Consider the following 21435-nt stretch of genomic DNA (forward strand, 5'->3'; position numbering starts at 1 on the left):
GTGAGGTGACCAGGGGACAGCCATCAGCCTCATTGTTTGAATGTGTGTGCTGGTGTCTGTGAGAGCAGCGAACGGGACCCTGGCTGTGGACACAGGAGTTGTATCCATTCGGCTATCAGTTCAGCTGTATCTGTGCATCTAGACAGTCCGGCTGGTGTGCCCAGTTACATCCCTGGGCAGCCTGCTCTCTCCAGCTCCTGCTCCAGCACTCACTGCTGCAGCGGCTGAGGCTCAGGCCACATGGAGCTCTAAGCTACATAGTCCTCTCACCCTCCTGATTTTCATAGTTAAATGTGTCAGCATTTAGACTCTCCAGACCCAATGTCATCTAGCTACGTTATAGTCATCACTATGACTAACATCTGTCACATGCTGTTTGATCTCCCATGTCCTTCCCATAAGGAGAGGCATGGCTGCTTAGTGTCCTCTTTTGATGAGGTTCTTGGACTACTGGCTACACATTCAGAAGAGGCAAGGTTGGGAAAAGGTGTATAATGAGAAAAAGAGGGTTCGGTTGCTCCTTTTTTCTACAGGAGATCATGACATAGGTTCACTGAGAAAGGTCTTTCTAATTCCCTCTCTCTTGTTCATTGACATCACCACTTACTCATGTATGACATGACCTGGCTACTGTCTATGAACTGACAACATCTGAGTACTAGGTTCCACTGGACACGACACACACAAAGTTTTTTACTTAACTGGCCTCGTTTTTTCAAGCCATCAATTGTATTCCATATACAGAGGCAACTAATAGCTCCATGTACCATGTACAGAAGATGTCAGAGAAGGAGCTGATCTTTGCAGGGACTTTAAGCAAGGGATCCAGCAGTGTATCATCACTGCATCTTGGAATCATCCTGGAGACAAAGATCTAAACCATTATATTACTCCTCCCTGAGCCTCTGCTCCTTTTCTCCCAAGAGGCACAGGTGAGGTCTGTAGCTCCTTGTTATTAGCTTCACCTGCTGCTGAGCTCTCCAGAAGTTTGAAAACGGCCGCTTGCCCTCTGGGGTGTTTCCTGGTTGATGTGCTGGGCTGCAGGACTGGAGTGCTGCAGGCACAAGAGTTGGGCTGCTCCTCAGGGTGTCCCAAGCTTCTGGGCAGATGAATGTGCTCAGCTCTAAGGGTGCAGAGAAGTTATTTTTGTGATAAAGTTGCAAGCATTTCTTAGGGCCTGTGGGCTAGTAGGTGTTTGGCTACTGTGATAACAAGGTGGATCATCTGTCCAGACAGCAACAGGCATAGCGTGTCCTCCTTACTGCTGCGTGGGCAAAGGTCGGTTCCACAGCATGACTGAGGATGCGGGCAGGACCGGAGAAGAGCCATGGGAAGGAGCTGAACTTCAGCCTGGCGTGCAGTGAAACCTCCCAGGAGAACGAGTCTGTGGCATTTCACTACAATTGCAGAGAAGGTACCTGTGAATTTCTTGGTGAATCCTTTAGTCTCTGGTGGTCTGTAAATAAGCATAAAATGCATGTTAGTTTTGGCTCAGGTTTCTATTCTCAGATGAATGAATTTGAATGAACTTGTCTTATCTGTGGAATCTCTCTTGGAACTGGTGTTTGCAGAGAAGATAAATCTGCTGCTGCCTGCCTGCTTGTCCTGACTTAATCTGTGATGCACCAAGCAGTGTCCTGGGGGGATTAGGAGAGCTGGAAGAGAGCTTGGGATGTCAGGTTGCCAGGACCTGGTGATGTGACCTGTATCAGTTTCTCCATCAATGATAAGACTGTGGATTGCATGTTAGCAGTAGAGCGTCATGGTTGCAATGTTTTCCAACATGTTTTTTTGTAGGGAGGCATTACACGTTGGTGTCCTGTTATCGCAGCATCCAAATGAAGATAAGTACTGGAAAAAAATCCTTCCCCTTCCGTGTGCAGGGCAGGCCAGCATACCTGTCTAGTACAGCATGTACCACTAGGGAAGTCTGCCTTTAGACAGTAATGTTTTTCAGGTTAGTTTTAGCAAATGTTAAACCAGCTTGAGGTTGACTGGACTCTTTTTCCAATTCCCTGTGCAAATTTCTGTTTCCAAGAGCTTGTGAAAATCCTAAGTGAGAGCATGCTGTACACTGCAAATGTCAGTAAGTTACATTTGTAAAATGTAAACCACAAAGATCCTATTGAAACTGTCTCGTAATAGGGGTCCTTAACGTATGGATTCAAACTTACTTAGTGTCCTTAGAAGGATGCAACACGGGCAGCACAGTCTCAAAATGTCATTGTCCTATAAATGAAGTGTTTTAGTGGAGAATTGCTTAAGCATCTTTTAGACTAAGGATTCATTCAAGGTGGAAATAAAATGAACTGAAAATGACTGAGGGGTGAGCAATGAGCAGTCCCCATAGGCCAAATCTCAGTAGGAGAAAACACTTAAAGTTTCTTTAGTGCTGGCAGGTTCAAAAGTCAGGGCTGGTTTCAATTAGCCTGGGAGAGTCTCAGTGATAAACAATTCCTGTGGTCTTGAAGCAAAGGGGCTAGCTGCATGCAGCCATTCTAACTACTTGAGCTGGCCCTATTCCCTCTGCTCTGGGAGTAACTGTCTCTTTGAATGAAGTATTTGTCATCGTTTGTATATGAATTCTTCTGAGTTTTTTGAGAGCAAGGAAAATACAAAGTTTTCTGGTTAAGGCATTTTTGGTCTGAAAATCCCCCAGGGTATCAGCTTAAAATATGCATGACGTTCATGCAATTTATTTTCTTTAAGGGGCTGGAAAATGTGAGTGTGTGCAGATGTGTCTGTGTGCACATGTGTGTATGGCTGTGTGATCCCCCAAGTTCTGCCTGAAGGATAAGCCCATGGGAACGCCGGCTCTGCAGTTGGGCGGCGCAGACCCACAGGTGGAGGAGGGCTGCTGCTGCCTGTGATACACCATCCCGCAGGCAGGCTGGCCTCTTGATCATACCCCGGGCTGGAAACCTTGTTCACTTCTGCCCGTATTATTTCAAGAGAGGGGACAGGAATTTCAGGTCATTCCAGCTGTGTGTGTGGCATAGGAGCCTATTCAATGCTCCTGGAGCATCTCCACGTTTTGTGGTTGCGCGCACTGACAAAGCCCATTGTTACAGTCCTTCTGGCAGACGTGCTAACGCATTGCGGTGCCGAGATGCATCGTTTCACTGGTGCTCACAGTTCATAAACTGTTGAGAAAATACTTTTACGTCTTGTACGTGTTATATAGGGTAAAGTGAGAACCTGAGATTAGAAATACTATGCCTCTTATTCAAAAAGATAATATCCTCAGTGCATGGTGCTACCTAGGCAGGTAGTAAGGTGATAGTTCATCCGATCATTGCCTTGAGCCTTACTCAGAACTCATGCCAGTTGCTTTTTTCCAGGCCTGCCAAGCCTATGGTGACTGGATGTGCCTTTACCCTTGCAATTCATTTTCAGGTGACCAGAACAGCCCTCTTTAAAACTAAAATCAACCAACAATATTTCTGCATTCAAATAATCTTAAAATAAGCTCCTGATACCCAACTCTGTGCCTACCCAACTCTCAGAAAACATGCGGCTGAATATATTTTTCTAGAATCACCATTACAGCATTTCAATTTTAAGAGCATTAAATAGTCAAATTCAGCAAAGAACACAAATAATAGCCCATAGTCTCTTGTTGGATTTTTTTAGCGTGTTTTAGAGATAGCTGTTTTGCTTGTAGACTTGAAAAGTCTGAAGTCACACGAAATACTACTTCTTCATGATTCTGGATACCTCTATTCAGACTTATTTACTGTTAAAGATTTATGGTAACATGCTTATGGATAGGTTGGAGGATTAGATCACCATATGCTCTTACTCCGTAAAACTTCTAGCCAAAATGCTAAGAAGTGTAAGATTGCCTTTTCTATTTGAAAAGGAGATGCTAGTGTTTTCCTGTAATATGGCCAGTGCAGCAGAACCTATTCAAATGAATCTTGGTGAAAGAAAGCCATTTTTGACAAATACGATTTCTGTGGAAGAAAACAAACTGCACAGGATAGTTCAATAAGCCCCCTTAAATCATGCACAGTACAAATCCTTTAGAGCAGGAAGATCTATTTTTATCATGAGAGTTTCCATAGCAAATGCTGATTTAACTCCTTAGGGTGAAGTTCATGCCAGTGCATGTCTCTGTGAAAGATCAAACTCCCTTTAACACATGGATGAGGGACCTGCAGAAATCTTGCGTTTGGAGTGGAGAGCAGATGTCCGTAGACAAACACCCAAACGTGCACTGAGAAACTTCTTTATAACTATGATATGGTTCCTTCCCCAGCAGTGATGACATTTCAGAGAACTGTGCTGAGCAAACGCTATGGTAGTTCAGCTGCGAGCAAAAGATCTTTCCACTGTGCTTCTTGGAGCAGAAGGCCTTGCATGAAACAGCTTAGAAACTTTATTCTGGGGAGAAAAAAAATACACAAATTTCACAGTTCAGCACAGTCTCTGAACTGTGTGAGGATGCAGTTGTCACAGAAGGAAAACATTTAACAGGGCAGAGAGCTTCTTGCTTTGCACACCTGCTGCTCGGTTGAGCATAGCCTTCTCTGAGACAGGCAGCACAAGCAGCGGATAACCTACAGGGAGCAGCAAGCATCTGGTGCTGTTCACAGCCGATATGGTACAGACCGCTCGGGTATGTCGCAGTCTGGCATCCCGTAGCAGGTTGGGTTGGCCAGACTTTCTCTAAAACGGCCTTTTCCTGTTGGGGAGAACATGTCCAGAGCCATGGGACACAGCTCTGCTCCCAGTCGGACATGTCCAACCTCTGTGCGCACAGAGCAGCGTCCTGCGTACTTTCTGCTTCACAGAAATTTGCATTTCAAGAAGGCCCTCTGTGTAGCTGAGGACATGGTCCATCTCCATGGCAATGAAGGTGATGTCACAGGTGCAACATCACCTTTTCATGGCTGCAGCACATGGGTTGGGAGAAAACAAGCTCATCAGGGTTAACCGAAAAGAGTTCTTGCAGCAAGCAGTGGTAAAAAATGGTTTAGCGTAGGACTTCTGTGCCATCCCCAATAAATGATGGATGTGTTGACCTGGGACTTCTGATACCCGAGTCTTGTTGCCAAATCCATCACAGGCTTGGGCTGCGTGCACGGGAGTGGCAGGATTATTTCACTGGCAGGTATGATGTACAGGGTGCAAACTGAAGCAATTAGGTTCACATGGGTGTAAATCAGTCAGGATTCGTCCTGCTCTGCTCGTCCGCGGGCTTTCCTCGGCCGGCAGCGAGCGAATTCGTGCTGGAGGCTGCGCGACGGCCGCAGAGACGCGGGGCGGCGGCGGCTGCGGGCCCCGGGCCCCGGCCCGGCTGCGGCGGGGCGCCGGGAGGGCTGCGCGGCGGAGGCCCCGCCGGTGCCGCCCGGCAGCCCCCAGCGGCGTCCTGGGTTTGCGCTGGGCCGGGCCCGGAGCTCCGAGACGGGCGGGGACCCGCGGCCCGGCCCGGCGCCGGCCCGCGGCAGCCGCAGTCCCGGCCGAGCCGCGGGAGGCCCCGCTGCGGCCCGGCGGCGGGGCCGGCTGGGGCGGGGGGCTGAGCGGCCCCTCCCGCGGCCGGGACCGGGGCGCCGGGGAGGGCATGCCAGTTTTTGAGGAATTCTGGAGCGAATTCCTTCCCAGCAGAGCTGGAAGACGCTTCGGTGGTTATTCCAGGGCGGGATTTCGCACACTGCAGTTTTTCCTACAAGCTGTAGCAGCCAAATAGATTCTTTGAATCACGACACAATTCCCCCCTTTTTTTTTTTTCATTACGCTTCTTGGTGAAGGCTTCCTACAGCAGTAAAAGTGCATGTAAAGGCGAGCTGTGGCACTGCCACAGTACCTGAGTTACTAAAAGGTGATTGGTAAAAGAGCCTGACCCAGAAAGTCGTTTCAGGTGTTGCATTCTCTCCTTCACAGTTTTAACACACATGTTGCCAATTCACACTAAAAATAGATACTCGTATTTAAAATATTTGCTTGAACTCAAAAACTTGAAAAATGTCAAAAAAGCTGGGTAGCTTTGTAAACAAATACAGATCAAAGTTTGTTATTGAATAAATACTATAGCAATATAGAAATTAAAAGAGAATACCTCCAGACTGATCCTTGCATCTCTCTCTAAAGTAGGGTTTGCTCCTAAACTCTTTTCATGTTGAACTTCTACTAAAGATTATCTTTGGTCTGAAGAAATTCTTTGGGGAGTTCTGCCTAAAAACCCTGGCATACAAACTGTTTTTAAAAAGGAGTTGAGTTCCATGACCTGTGATCGAGCAGGATTTCCACCAAATTCAGTATAGGCTCTATTCATTTTAAAACACACAGAATTAATTCCAACTTCAAAAATTTAACTTGTCATGTGCAGATAAGAATTCAAAGCAATATGCAAGCTCTGCTGTTAAAATGGCTCGGGGTGTCAGTGTTGAGTTGTTGCAAGTGTATAAATCATATGTATGTGTGATTCTCGGGCTAGTACCTGGGGATTTGCTTGATATGATTATACGCACTGCTCTGCTCACTTAGTTCATTTCTCGTCTGCCTCAGGAGCGACCTCAGGAGGCGTTTACATTGATTATTTCCCTCACAACAGCCAACACAGTTCAAATAAAGCAGACTATGCATAATTAAAGGCATCATTGCTTTCTCACTCAAAATAGTAATGGGGCAGTGGATCTAATTTCCTACTTAACACAGAAGGGCTGTGCTTATTAACTATTCCTATGATTATTGTTTACTAAACTCATTTTAATAATAGCTTGGGTGTTTTGTTTTTTTTTCTTCTGGAAGACCCAAGCTGTTCTGCATATCCTGTAAGAGCGTGACGGCAAACAGCTGATCTGGAGAGGGGCTGTGCACAGCATCTCAAAAGATCAGACATCCACCAGGAATCGTGCAGGTTCTCAGCTGCACATTTACACTGCAAGCTAATACTGATGCTGTGCTGCTAGATATGCACCAATAAAAACTGTCACACATAGAAGAGTCAAAAAGAAGTGGGGGGTGGGGGTGTGGAAGAAGTTCTATGTTAAAACACGCAGGGAGGCCCTTGTGCACCTCCCCTTTAGGAAGACAAACAGGAAAGCTCACTCGGGCACAGCTCGACTTGGTGCCTAGTCCGTGCTGTGCCCTGTTAGTTCTCCTCACGAGTGCTGGTCTGCGAGGCCGTCAGCATGGAGCAACGAGAAGCCCGAGGAGCTGCTCCTTGTTGCAGGGGAGCACCCTGGGCGTGCTGCGCTGCGGGCACTGTACTGTCAGCACGCCCCAACGCAATTACATTTGAGCCTGCTCATGTGGTGGACAGCTGTGGTTTTCTGACAATGCGGTGGTTAGTGTAGAAGACGCCCACTTTCAAAGCCAGTCTTGTATCTGTTTTTCCTGTGGGAGAAGTTTTTAGCACTGCCCGTAGACTCTGGCTTGCATGCTTCAGAGGGCTGTTGTGTTCTTATTTCATTAGCATAATAAAATCTGCACCTCCCAGTTCATTCCCCTGAGAACTGAAGCAAAAGGGGGAAAAAAAAAAAAAAGCAGCTCATACACTGATAACACTTGTGCCACTGAAAGAGAAAGTTGGCTGATGAGGAATGGTTGAAGGATTGTGCTGATGGCACGGAGAAGCAGCTGATCCAACCTGATGTCAGGCAGAAGCGTGTCGGCTGCGAGCCTTGATCCAGACACCGTGCCCTCGCAGCAGGAAACGATTACACCACGCAGGGTTCCTGCTCAGGCAAGACTTGCACGTGGTGTCAGGCCCTAAATTATCAGCTCTCCAGAAATAAATTTAGAAAGTTAAGACATTTTGTAAACTGGCCTTCTCATCATCTGGTGGAATTGCTAAGCCTAGGGATCATTTGTTAAGCTAAAAATCCAGGGAAGTTTGGGGCTAAATTCTGTGTGAATTTAGCTGGAGGTGGCAGGCAACAAGCTGAGCTTAGGGACTTACAGTGTGAAAATGTTCATTCAGGCATTGCCTCGTCTTCAGCTCTTACTGATCCTTTCCAATGCTGCATCTTGCTGTTCTGAGGCTGGGGTGGTTTCCTTTTGCAGTGCTTGCCCCAGTGGGGGCACAAATAACAGAGTATCTTTATGGTGACTTGTACGTGCTCTCACATGTTTAAATTGTTCAGATTTTGCGGGAAACATAGACATCCACCCACACTACATCTTGTTTCTGATGAGTAGGGGAGCCTGTATCTCATAATCTTGAGAAAAATCCATCAAACCTCGTTACTCTCAGTGAATGAGCACCAGCAGCTTTCCTGGTTCATACATCGCTACCAAAGTTAATAACATTTCCTATAAAACGAGGACACTGCCAGATGCTCATTCCCCTCCTGTCTTTTGGCCAGTCCTACCACCCTTGTCCACCTAGGTCTGTGCCAGAGCTGGTGTGCTGCACCTCCCGGCGCTGTTGGAGGGCCAGGGAGGTGCATCAGAGAGGCCAGCCTGGTGCCTTCTCCTGCCTCCGCTCCGGAGAGTGGTCCACCAAACGTCCCTCTGCCTCTGAACTGATCCCTTGGGGCACTTCCAAAGCTGAAGGCCACCGAGGCTGACCTTCCCCAGCCATATTCACACTGTGGGACGTGTGGCCAGGCTGTACCCGGTCTGTGTGCGGGGCTGGGTGGCCCACAGGGGCCAGTCTGGTGGCCCTGCCGTGGGCACCCCAGTGCCCAGACGTGTGTCGGCAGCCTCTGCCCTTAAGGCTCGGGGGTCATTTTGTCCAGCGCCAAGTCCTCGAGGCGTTCGCCTGGCTCTGGCGCTGCTCCGGGGCAGTTAGTCAGCCTGCAGCGGGAGGTGTTCAGTCCTCAGCCCTCTGCAAGTACAGAGCAGGAATAGGGTCTGAGTTTTCTCTGAATACGAATGAAATAGAACACTTTGTATAAACGGATGAAAAATAAAAAGTCCCATATCAGTTAGCCTCATTTTTCTTAACTTGAGCAAACTGAGTTAAAACAAAAGTTAGTGATTGTAAGAAATAACTGAATAAACTTCTGTGAAACAAGTCACAAACTCAGTTCACTCCACGGGCTGTTAAATATCTGACAAACTTCTGGTTAACTTTAGCAAAGACCAACGACAAGTGGGTTATTGCCATTGTAAATTGTATCTAACAGTTTAATAGTTGTAATACCTGGTATGTTCTTTCTAATAATATGTGTCTGGAGTGTTGCAGAACAGAGAAAGCATCTGGATCTATAGCAGCTGAAGTAGAAAGTTGTTTTTCTGTTTACAATATGACCCTCTGTTCATAATAATGTCCTTTAAGTGTGTGGTAAGTGCACGTCTTGTGTGTGCGTAGACTATATATTTCATGTGTGAAAAGGGTATATTTTTGTGTACGAAAGTTAAGATTCTAGTGGATTTTTTTTTTTTTTTAAGATTAGAAATGAGAAAACAAACACAGTAAGTAAACCCATGTTGTTTCCACTGGAAAAGGTTTGTCAGCTGGCAAGATGGCTGTGTTCTGTTGAAGACAGAGATGAGGGCTGTCCGGCAGGGCTGTGGCACATCCACGCAGTCTGGACTTGCGGACTCCGAGCTGCAGCAGCCCTTAAGGTGTTTCCACTCCACAAATGCCTTACAGAGAGGACTCCAGTAACTTAAACTTTCCCAGGCTGCAAGTGTATGCCTATTTAGACTCTCTTAATTGAGTAGTTTGTGTGTGAATATATCAGTGTGTGTAGCTGAGTAGAAAGGGGCTGTAGATACAGCCATATCATTCCTGAATTTTGTTGAGAGACCCACCCTAGCAGCTTCTTTTACAGGCAGGAAACATTAGCTTTAACTCATAGATAATTGGGAGGTAATAAATGGGACTTTGCAGGGCTCTGTGTCATGGTTCTGCTGTTTCTCTGTGCAATATCAGGTTTGGAATAGGTGGAAAGGATTCTGCTTGTCTTATTCTGATGAAAAGCAAAAGCCATAGGGTTTGAATGGAGGGATGGTACTTTTTAACATAGCCTGAGTGAGCCAGGGTGGACCTGCAGGACATGTCAGACAAGTCACTGAGACAGATCAAAAAGAATCAGCTAAAAATGAGCTTTCAATGAAATAAACTAAAATTTCTTTAATAACTGCAGTATACTCTGCCTTAGATGTGGCGTCAGTTCAGTAATCCAGCCAGACTCCAGCCCCAGCATGCAGCTTTCCCATAGGAGACGCTGCACTCGGGAGCTCGGCAGTGCCCACCGATGTCCCGGGGGGAGGCGTTTCAGCCTGAGGCCCCCAAGTCTCCCTGCGTGCCCCCCACCTCGGGGCAGCCTGCGGGGTGCAGTTCTCACATGACTTCTTTCGGCTTCCCTCTCTGGGATGGGGAGAGGAGGGCTTGCTGCAGGCCTTCCTCTTGAGAAACCCTTGGCTTGTTGCAAACACCCCTTCTACCCACCCCATACGTGATGCAGAGCTGAAAGCAAAAATGTTAAAACAGGGCTGTTCTGAGATGGAAACAAAATAAAATAATTTCTGTGTTGGGGTTGTTTTGCTTCCTTCCTTCTGTCATGTGCAGGTTTTCGAAAGTACCTTGTTTCCAAAATGCAGGTCTCTCTTAGGATCAGGAGGACTGAACCTGTTCTCTCTCGCCTGTTGCTCATACAAGCAGCTGGTTTTGTGCACGGTTCTGGGCAGGGTTTTCAGGGCTGGCAGAGTACCACGTGTAGGGTACGCTCCGTTACCGCAGAAGACGTGGGTGCTGCGTAGGTGGCAGGAGACTGCAGTCCCCAGGCACACATCAGTGCCAGACACCCCTATACAGGGAAGACTAGCACAGTCCTATAAAGAAAAAGTCAGAGCTGAGATACCATCTTAATCCCTGTGAAACTCTATCAGAGGCTTCCAGTAGTTGTCCTGTAAACAAGATATTTGGGGAGTAGATGTGGCAATGGCTGTTTCAGTGAAAACTGGAAACATTGGAGGATTTATCAAAGCAAGTTGCCTCCTGTAGCCAAACTTTATCCCAGCCAGCTGCCAGTGTTCAATCTTGCCAGATTTCTTCCTCTTGCTTCAAAAGGGAATGGGCTAGGAGTATTTTTAATCACAAACAAATGTTTGAGAAATTTGCAGGATGGTGGAGAAAAGCCCCTGTGTCATCTCTTTCTATGGATAGATAGGAGGGAGTCAGTGAGCCCCAGTTCCAGACTGGGATAACTTTTTTCCATTATTATGCACAAGCCACTTGACAGTTGGACTCCAGTAAAGGGCCTGGGTAGGCGGTTACATGAATGCTGACACCTGCACTTATGATTTTGTGCAATTAATTCAAGGCAAAAAGATTGTGATTGGAAGGTAGAAGAGGTCTATGGCTGTCACCCTTTTGCCCCCTCACAGGGATGAAGCTATGTCGACCGACTTTGGCGGGAGATGCACAGGAGATGCAACTCGCACAGGGGTTGCGGACCAGCGATGCGTTAGGTCACAGTGGGGTTGTCCACAGCCATTTCAGGCTGTTGTTCTTCTGCATCCCCTCACCAGGAAAGGTTGGTGTACCTTTTTGAAGTGGTTTATGGCAGTACTGCACGCTCGCTTTGCTGTAGGCTGTTGTTTTGTAGCTGGTAGGCTAATTGTGGCACACGTTTCTCTTTGATATGGAGTGTTTCTTCCAACCCAGTAGGAAGCGGTACCTTGTTTTACTGATCATCAGATGTGGCTTGGGATCCTCTCTCAGTGTTCGCCCACTGAGGTGCAGAGATACCTCCGCTGACTTTTTAAAAGCACATTTATTGGACAAAGTTTAAGATGTGTTCTGTCACTTAATCCTTACTCTGCCTTTCACTATACAGAACTAACCAGAGTATGTCATTTGTCTAAAATTTTAGGACATACGGTATCAGCAGTATCTAACCTCAGGGAGCTGCTCATATAGAGTACAATGTAGTTATTGAGTCTGTGATCTGCTCAGTCCTGAAATTATTCTTGGGATCAAACAAGTGGAATTGACTCATAATAATAAGGGTCCCAGTAGGCCTAAATAGAAATTGGTTTTCTCAGATTCTTGATTTGTGTTGGTGTTAAATACAATCACTGACACGTCATTTGTGTCTGCAGATGTTGACACAGTACTTGTGAAGACCCGAAATGTGGGTAGGCTGCTGCTCTGTTTGCAGCCACGCTGCTTTGTGCTATCCTAGTTCTGCAGCTCACAAAAGAAAAAATAACTGAGATTTGTCTTGTCTTGGGCTGACAGTATAGCCAAGTGATTGCCAGTCCAATTTGGCAGTTTTTAATCATTTTATCTCTGTTCTCTTCTCTCTGGGGAGACAGTCAGTGTTTAGCAGTCCGCTCAGAAAGACCTTGGGGCTAGTTTCAGCGGCAGTGGCTCAGAGCTCCGATTATTAGCTCTGCTCTTAGGAGCACACTGCGATCTTTCCCAGGGGAGTGGTGTGAAAAATTAACACAGGCTTAGAGCAGCAGTGCAGCAGCAAGCTATGTAACTGTAATTACTCCATTGATATTCCTCACACAATAACACTGTCATCAGTCATTTACATAAACTTTTTCTCCATGAAAAGGGAATGGCTGCTTATAACCCTATTGGGTGCTTCCAGAGCATGCATTATACATTTTATTTGTTCTAATTTCAGACTCAAGGCCTGTAGGAACAGAGAGAGGAAACGTGCAGTCTTTTCGTTGTCGTTTTTTCTATTGCAGCAGTAAGTGTGCCACTCTGCACACACGATCATGCAAGCAGGCTAAGGAGTATCTTGACAGGATATTGGGAACCATTTCCAGGATTTGAAATGTTCAATGTAATTTTAAGAAATGTGCCTGTATATTTTAAATATTTTAAACAGTTTGGTACCCAAACTCTGTCCCAAGTCTCAGTCTCTCACCCTTTCAGTCAGGCCAGGTCCACGAGCAGCAAGTATTGTTCTGCTTGCAGAACTCCTCAGGACATACTGGCTTTTCTTAGATTTCTTTTTCTTCCACAAGCACGTGGCACGGCTCTGTGACCTCTGCCTCTACCAGGCTCTCCTGTAGCTCCATTTATCTCACCATGACCAGAAAGAATGGCTGCATAAGCCACAGATGCACTCTTCCTGGCAGCAGGTAATCCAAGAGAGTAACAAGAAATAAGCGGTTAATAAAATTCAGACTTAGCACCATCCTGCCTTCTGCCAGGGACACTCATTCCCTTTGTGTCCCTTTTACAGTGTAAAAGCCAGAGCTACATACAGCGAACTGCCCTTCCCCCAGGTTGGAGCCATGCAGAGGCGAGCATCCTAGAGCCTGAGCCAGCAGGCGCTTTCTGGCCTGGGTGTAGAGCTGTTGGAGCGTGCAGCACGCTCTAAACACAGGTGGCCATGTGAGCATTGGTTAGCCTGGAACAGCTTGACCCTCTCCTTTCTTTGGCTGTGTAGGGTCCCGCGGTCACTGCATCACCCCACCCAGCAGAAGGAGAGAGAGGAGGTGATGTAGTGCTCAGCTCCTAAAGAGCACCTTGTTAGGGGTGAGATGGCCCTGTCCTCATAGGAGAAGTGTTAAACTTTTGTGGATATTATACTTCCTCTAATTAAAGTCTTTGGAGCCAGAAATTCCTGGGGCAAAGGCTAATAATGTATTCAGAAGAAAAATAACCCTGTCTGAGCTGCAGCATGTTTATTGATGGTGCCGGTACCTGACGGCACTGACCGTGTCCTGCCGCCGCTCGGTGCTGCGCAGGCCTGCAGGGCACAGCATCCCATATTGCTGTCACAGTAAAAATTCTGAGCGCTGCAGCAGGACACATCTAGTGGGAAAAAAGGCGCATGATAGTCAAATTTCAGTTGCTGAATATTTAATGAAGCCTGCAGTGTTTATTTGGTTAGCCTGTCGATTTTTATCGTTCTGTCAATAGCTTCTCATATGTGGCACGGTGATGATCTTTAGCAGCCTGTCCCCTGGGAGCCAAAGCGCTAAATGCAATTATGGATTTTATACCGCAATGTGTTTGATATTTCCGCTGATCTAATTTGCAGTCTGGTAGTTTATTGTTTGGCATTTTAATGGCGTTCAAATGCTATGGAAAATTTGATTTCTCTTTATAATTCACCCTAACATCATTAATGCTGGTGGCCGAATGGCATGGATTTTAGAGGGCTAAATATATAGGAAAATAATTTTTTTAATATGGACCAAAACAATCAGAGTTTTAACTAAAAGGAAAACCATGTTCTATTTTTTTTACACTTCCTCTTTGTCACTTTTCATTAAACAGTAAGATTACTTTGAGGAAATGGTAAAACAAATGCTAGACCTTGCCAAACGAGATACAAATGCAATATGTCTTCTGATGGAGGCTTCACTGTAGAGCTCAAAGATCCTCAGGAGTCTTTTGAGACAGAAACAGAATGAGAACCATCTATTAAAAAGTCTTATCGGGCTGTTTCTCTCTTCTGTTCCAGACCACTTTTGCTTGATAATTAATCCTCCATATATATATTTTTTTTTTCCTCTGATGTAGCTGGCAGAAGCCCTGGGCCAACCACTTCATCAGATGCACCTATTTCACTAAAAAACCCCCTCAACAAACCAAAACAAAACCCCAAACCCAAAACCACCACCATCAATAGAAACCTCAACCTCAAGCCACAGTTTGGTAGTTCTTGAATTTTGGGTTGGGGCTGTTGGCACAAAGAAGGGGCCCACAGAATTGCATGGGGCTAGGTGGCTTGTGGGAGTTAATCGTGGTGTTATTTTACACATCTACAACACTTTTATTGTGCAGTAACTCATGAGTTATGGGTCCTCTGCAATTGCAAAATAAATCCTTTAATTAACCACCTAGTCAGAAACAATTTAACCTCCTCAGTGTATCTCATAAACTACATTAGCCCCAGATTTATTTAGAATAGTGTTGTGCAAGTGTGATCTATTTACATTAAGAAGTATATGCCCTTTGTTATGTCGAGTATACTGGGACAAGGAAACACAAATCTATTTTATATTGTTTCATCTGTGGCTTTTAATGATTTTACTGAGTGTTTCCCAAATAGAAGCAAATGCATTTTTGCACTGAGTGTTACATGAAAGCAGGATGATAACTATTTCACATATACAGGTAGCTTCAAGTTTCTGTATTCATTGCTTCTTGTTAAGGACTATTTCACAGGCAACAGTGTTAGAGAGAAACCTTACTCTCCTCATACGTCTAGGGAAGGCAAACTATGCAGTGGCATGTTGACAAACAAGGATTCTCTTTCTCGAATGCTGAGGAGTTTGTTTCTGTCTTTCAACAGAGGTGTGAACACAAGGCCAGTCAGTGTAATAAATCTTACAGGCTGCCAGAAATAGAACATGCTTTGTGGTTTATGAGTTTAAGAACATTAAAGAGGTTCAAGAGAGTTCCTCTTTTAATGTAACCAAGTAGAAAAGCCGACAAAAATAAGAAGTCATAAAGGAGGTGGAATGAGGTGCCAAAAGCACTAATGAATGGATACAGAACAATCAGCTTTGTGTTTCACAAAATGTTTCAGGAGTCGTGTTGGACTGGTGGACCAGTTGGCTTTTTGGATGAGATTTGTACCGACCCACAGATTCTCAGCGCCTCTCCACAGCGTGGTGGTATGGATGCTCTTGCCGCTTGCACAGCACCTGGCAACAGCAACAAACATCGATTACATTTGTAACTCATCTCAATTCTTTTCCCCCAAATAAATTTTCCTTAAAAAAAGATTTTTCTCTGAACTTATTAGATGGCAAGAGCAATAGCGATCATGTGGAGGAGAAACTGTTAACTGCCACATTTCCTTCCATGGGGCAAAAGTCTTTCTCAGGGTCCTCGTTTTGTCCCGTACTGATATGCAGCACTGTTGGGTCACAGCAAGGTTGGGCACTTGGTTTGCCAGTGTCATCAGAGGTGGTATGAAGGTCACCTGGAGTCAGGGAAATCCTCTGCCAGACCCTTCTGGAAAACGACTTTTCAGGAAGACTGGTCGGGGATCAGACAGGATTGGATCACAGGCAGCGATTATTCTTTGGGAATCTTAGCCTTCAGCTGAGCCAAAGTGCAGGCAAGAGCAGCTGCAGGACCTCAGCAGGGTGTTGGGGACCAGGGCTGCTGAGCATGCTGTCCTGCCTGGGGCTTGCTCTGCTACAATGCCCTGTGATGCGGTGCATTTGGGTCCTGGTTAGTTATTCCTCTGTCTGAGCTGGTGCCCATCATCTGTTTGGGCCCCAAAGTGACCCTTCTTACTTTAAGATCTGCCAGCCTGACCCCCAGACAGCAGAATCACAGGCTGAACTGGGAGCCCATCTTCTTCCACAGGAGGGGCCAGAGTGGACTGGGGCAGGAGTGCAGGAGATGGCACAACAGGCGATCACAGTCCCGCTGCTGTGAAAAAATAAACAAAGCATTTGAAGAATACTCGGCAATACACAGGCTGTGCAGTGGCAATGCTTGCTGGAAATAGGCCAAACCATCACACAACTGTGTTATCTCCAGCAAATATATCAAAAAAACCTACCGTATTATTCAAGCTCTGGCCTATGATGTTTCAGTTGATGTTTTTGTTTGTAGGAACGAAAGCTAACAGGCTGTCACAAAATTGTTGAGAAACCTAGTTAGCAGGAATTAAAAAAGAAAAAAAAGCCACCAAGTTGTGGAGTGCGGCAGGCTAATGACATAAGGCCTGGCCCTCCAAGTGATCTGTTAGCAGATGATGGATGAATGTGCACCTCACTCGGCAGCGCCACCAGCCTTGCTCCATTCTTGAATATCTGTCAAGATGTTAAGTGGACGACTGCAATCAGCAGTGAAATAAGACCTGTGTAATCTGATGTTCCACTTAGAAAAGAAAACAAAATTCCTACCACCTAATATGAGACTACACCAGTCAACACACAAAGGCCTTTCAAGCAGGCTAGGTATCTGATAAAATCTTTACACCTCATTATCATTTGTAATTTAGAGATATGGCTACAGCTGTATCTACAAACAGTGCATGACATTTCCAGGGATTTTTATCTGTGGCTGTTTGCAGTGAACAGCTCTTCACTCATATGTGTACTTTTATATTCCTTTTAATGTGTTCTTTTATATTCCTTTTAATGTGTTCTTTTATTCAAACTTTATCTTGCTGAGAAGGGTAGGCTGCCTGTTAAAAATGTCCCTTCAGTAAGAATTTATGTCGATTAGCAAAAAAGGCAGCCTTCTAGTTCTCTGCAATGGAAGTTCGGTTTTGGTTAATTCCTTTTAGTCAAGTTGTTTTCTAGAAGATGACAAGACATGGAGAATTTGCTGTCCTTAGGTGCAGAAAAGTTCTACCTTTTAGGGAGAAAAACAACAATATGAGTGTTAAGTGAAGTGCAGTTTTCAGTAAGTATCTAGGACAGGACAGCCCAGAAACAACATCAAGCTTTGTTGCTGTTTAATCTGAGCCTTTGTGGTTGCTTTCACCCACATAGTTTGGATTACAGAGGATATTAGCAGATGCAATTGAATGCACAGCAGTTTGCTGTGAGAAGGCAATCAGCTGTGTAAGCACCTTGACTTCCTCAGCATTGTAATAGAGGTTTGCAGGATGGATGTTGAGGCCGGAGAAAGTGCAGCTAGAGGATTAACTCAACACTTCAGCAGAAAACACTCTGAAGTAGAAATGTTCATACAGCTCAGTCCTGACCAGAACATACCCTTGATGACTTGATGGTGCCAGGCCAGCTTCCATGCTTGTTACTCCTGGCAGACTTTGTGGGATACTGTGGAAGGGAAGCCCTCTGCACATGCAGGAGCCTGTCCCTGGGTGCAGAGTACTGCTGCACCCTCGCCGCGTGGCTAGGATCGGTGGTGCCCCACCTGGAGCAACCAGGCTGCATCTCCTCTTTTGTGTCTGGGCTCCTTTCCAAAGGAGATCAGGGTGCAAAGAAGGATGCTTTATTTCCAGGTCTTATCCCAGAAAGCAGCTGGGAGACAGGCAAGGCACAGCCCCATGGAGGCCCAGTGGAGCTCACAGTCCCACTGCGTAGGCGCAGCTTCCATGAGCAGTGCTCTTCTCTGTGCTCTCGGCATGGTGCTGGATATGATGCCTGGCATTTTACACACATCAGCAGTTCACTGACACTGTGACATGGTTCCTCCCTCTCCTCTGCTGCCCTGGAGCACGGATGTTACTCTGGTTCTCTGGGATGCACGATCTCATTCTTCAAATGGATACTTTTTTTTTTTAGAGTGCATGTCTGGGGAAAACAGGCAGGAGTCTCAGAAGTCCTGCTCTGCTCTCCTCCCAGCTTCCCCTTGGTCTGTGTTCTGTGCTGTCAGACCCAAACTTTGACCTTCTGCCACAAACGTTGCTTCACATGAGCGCTGGGAGCCTCTGGGAGCAAGGACGCACGGCTCTCGCTGGAGGTAGTGAATGGCTGGCACAAGGTCAGTGAGGATCCAGACCTCCAGGTCATTCCTGGTTCCATGGCTCCCCATGGGTGGCAAGGGTAGCATCAGAATAGATGTTATCCACAAAATTAGAGATACTTTTGTGCTAAGGAGCATCTCAGTATGGGTGTCTGGCAGGGGGAGGTCCTGGAGACCCCAGCAGTGTCTGCATGTTTGTGAGGTCCATGAAGTGACTGCCCACACAGCAGCCACGTTGGCTGTGACTGCTGCACGCTCAGCAAAGAGGTCCTCCTCTCTCTTGCTGTAAATTGAAAGGGACACATCCTGTGGTTACCAGGCAGGTCCCCCCATAGCTGAAGTCAGTCTGAGTTCAGCTACCATGGAGGACACAGGTCCGATCCCTCAGCAGCGTGTGCAAAGGGTGCTAAGCACCTTGGTTGGGCTTTATTTTGGGGATTTGGTTTGAAAAACTGCATGAGTTTGATCTATGAAGTTTAATATAATAGTTGAGAAATATTCCAGTGACAAATATATAACCATAATTTTGACCAATATTCATGAAATTTTAAGTGGGACAGAACTCCCTGTAATAGAGGAGGCCTCTCCTTTTTTTCAAGCTGTCTTTACAGCGTTTTGCTCCTTTACTCTCCCAATGTGAGCTGACTGTGATTTTAGGATTATAGTCGTAAATAAAAAGGAGATTGCAGAACATCTTATGGAATTCTTCCTTGCCAAAGACATTGATTCCAAACTGATTCAAATACTGGAAATCAAGCAGCAATAAAAATTATTACTGTTGTTACTATTAGAAATGTTATGTGATTCTAAAAGGTGAGATCTTAAAGAATAAAGACCCCAATAGCCACACAGTATTCCTCATCTCCCTTCAAGCTGCACATGCTCCCGAATACTCCTCCATGTCCTATAAGAAGAGGCCAAGCCAGGTGCAGTGCAGTTCCCACGTGTTGACGTGGCCCTACGTGATATACCACTTAGTGGAGTCCAGATGTGTTGTGCATATTGTATCAGGCCGCTTGCTGCTCTTGAGTGTTGTGGTTTTAAAAAGCCATGACTGATGTGGTCCAGTTTGTTTCTTGAAAGCCAAGTGTGCTGCTTATGGCATACAGGTGATATATCATCTAGCCCTTTTGTAGTGTTTTCTTCTTCCCTGTGTCCTAACTTTTTTTCTGAAAATTAGTGTGACCATCCTAAGACACCCGTTGTACAGCCCCTCTCACTGTGGGCATGCCAATAACTTGCTGTTTTCCTTGCATAACTGGAAGGGACAAGTAGAGATCTAAATTTAACTGAAAATAGTGATTGAAATTTATAGATATTGCATTTGTTATATAAAAAGAGAGTTCTTGACCCCGTAGTTATTTAAGCTGTTCTATTTGTTATTATTATCTCTGGACAATTTCACTGAGGAAAAAAAATAGGCAGGAAGATTTTAAAGAGAATTGGTAAGAAGGAAGAAAGAAGGCAAAGGATGGAGGTTGGAGCAAGGAGAGAGTACAGGTTAGATAGGCATAGGTAGTGATTGATAAAGATGTAGACCCTTTCTCAGGCACTGATGCAGCAGCTTGCTGAAAGGTGGGAGCGGGACTCCTGACGGGGCTGCAGTCCTGGGAAGGAGGATCAGTTTTGTTGCACTAGAAAGCTTCTGGTGGGTCGCTGCTGTTCTGCCACTGGTCTCCCTGCCTAGCACAATGTTTGAAGTCTCAAGTCTTTCACCTTTCTGGGCTGAAAATAGTCTGTACACCATTTCAGGCAACACAGTACAATGTACCATGAAACTGCTTAATGCTGTAGAAAATTGCTAATACAACAAAACAGAGCCCCTTGAAAAATCGGCTAACACTTCATTATGCCTTCCTGGGTCCCTTTTGACCCCGTTCACAAAAGCATCACTTCCCACAGAAGAGTTGCAGCTCATAGGTGCTGCTTGGATGTCTGCTGTGGCTGCCTTCCCAGACCCCGCCGGTATTGTGTTCTTTTGCAGCAAGGAGGAATGCTAAAAAGCTTCTCTTATGGTCGCTCAACCAAATGCTGCATTGGGTATTGCAACTCTCCAGCAAAGCTCAGTCTCGTGTCCTGGTCAGGGGGAACCCAGAGGAAAAAGACTGAGGGATCTCCCATGTTCCTTTTGTTCCCCTTGCCCGCTCTTCTGCAGGGGCTCCTGCTACTGGAGGAGGAATGCATGGGGTTTCAGAGAGGGTCATCAACAGAGGCTGGCATCAGCATGTTCTCTGTGCAGGCATTATTTGGCCATTTAGTCGCTGCTAAGGGAGACACCTGAGCTACAGCAATAAGAGAAGAATCTGTAGCTGAAGCAGTAATACTCTCCATCTTATGGTAGATGATGTAGTTTTATGTTGGGCTGGCAAAAACACTGTCCTTTGGATTGGGCACTGACCTGCCAGGCTCCCAGTCATTAAGCGGTCAAGTACATGTTACGTAGCAAAAGGAAAGCCAGTTTCTATCACTCCTCCTATTATTCATATTATGGCAGTTTCTGAGTGCCCTGTCTAGATCATGGTTAGGTGCTGTCCTGATGATAAAAGCTTAGGCATGGACCCTTAAATACCTGATGGCTCTGAGTCTCTCTACTTTTGGTAAAATACAGACCAAAAAAACATATATAAGGCCTTCCTGATTTAGCAATGAGAAGGAATATGATAGTATGCTCATCACATAGCTCATCAGGCCATAAAAATTAGGTTAACAAAGATTACTGAATAAAGGAGCTATATATGTAAATGCAAAAAAAAAAAAAAAAGCGTAGTCAGTATGTGCATAAATATGTTCCAGGCAAAAAAATATAGAGATGCCTATAGGAAAAGACAATTACAGTATTTCATACTTTTTGGGAGAATAAAAGTTCATTGAGACGTGTCAGCCTTTCTCAGGGGGACAGGAGAGTTAGAGCAGCAGAAACAACTGCTATGGTGATTCCACATATATTTTTGTCTGCCTGATTTGCTACCTAAGCAGGAATACCTGGGTGATAATGGATAACCTAGAGAAACAGAGATGAGGGAGAGGAGAGGAGATGCATGGCTGCAGTTCCCGTTGCTGCTTTAGCTACAGAAAGAGCATAAAAATACTCCAGTTTGAAAGGAGCATAAAAATACTCAAACCCAGTGTGACATTACGTGCATTTCTAGAGAAGC

At 45.7% G+C, this 21435-nt stretch overlaps 1 protein-coding gene and 1 long non-coding RNA gene across 2 annotated transcripts in view; both read left to right on the top strand.

Moving 5' to 3' along the window:
• LMX1B (LIM homeobox transcription factor 1 beta) overlaps positions 1-21435 on the top strand; it is a 110097-nt gene that overhangs the window by 30365 nt on the left and 58297 nt on the right. The gene's annotated exons all lie outside the window — the stretch shown is intronic.
• LOC148056270 (uncharacterized) lies at positions 1031-1998 on the top strand. The gene is made up of 3 exons (XR_015703701.1): positions 1031-1129; positions 1233-1414; positions 1798-1998. It is a non-coding gene; the product is annotated as an uncharacterized LOC148056270 (long non-coding RNA).

This window comes from Nipponia nippon, unplaced genomic scaffold (genome assembly GCF_047370975.1).
Source record: "Nipponia nippon isolate SJK-2023a ecotype South Korea unplaced genomic scaffold, ASM4737097v1 scaffold_16, whole genome shotgun sequence".
NCBI classification, from domain to species: Eukaryota; Metazoa; Chordata; class Aves; order Pelecaniformes; family Threskiornithidae; genus Nipponia; species Nipponia nippon.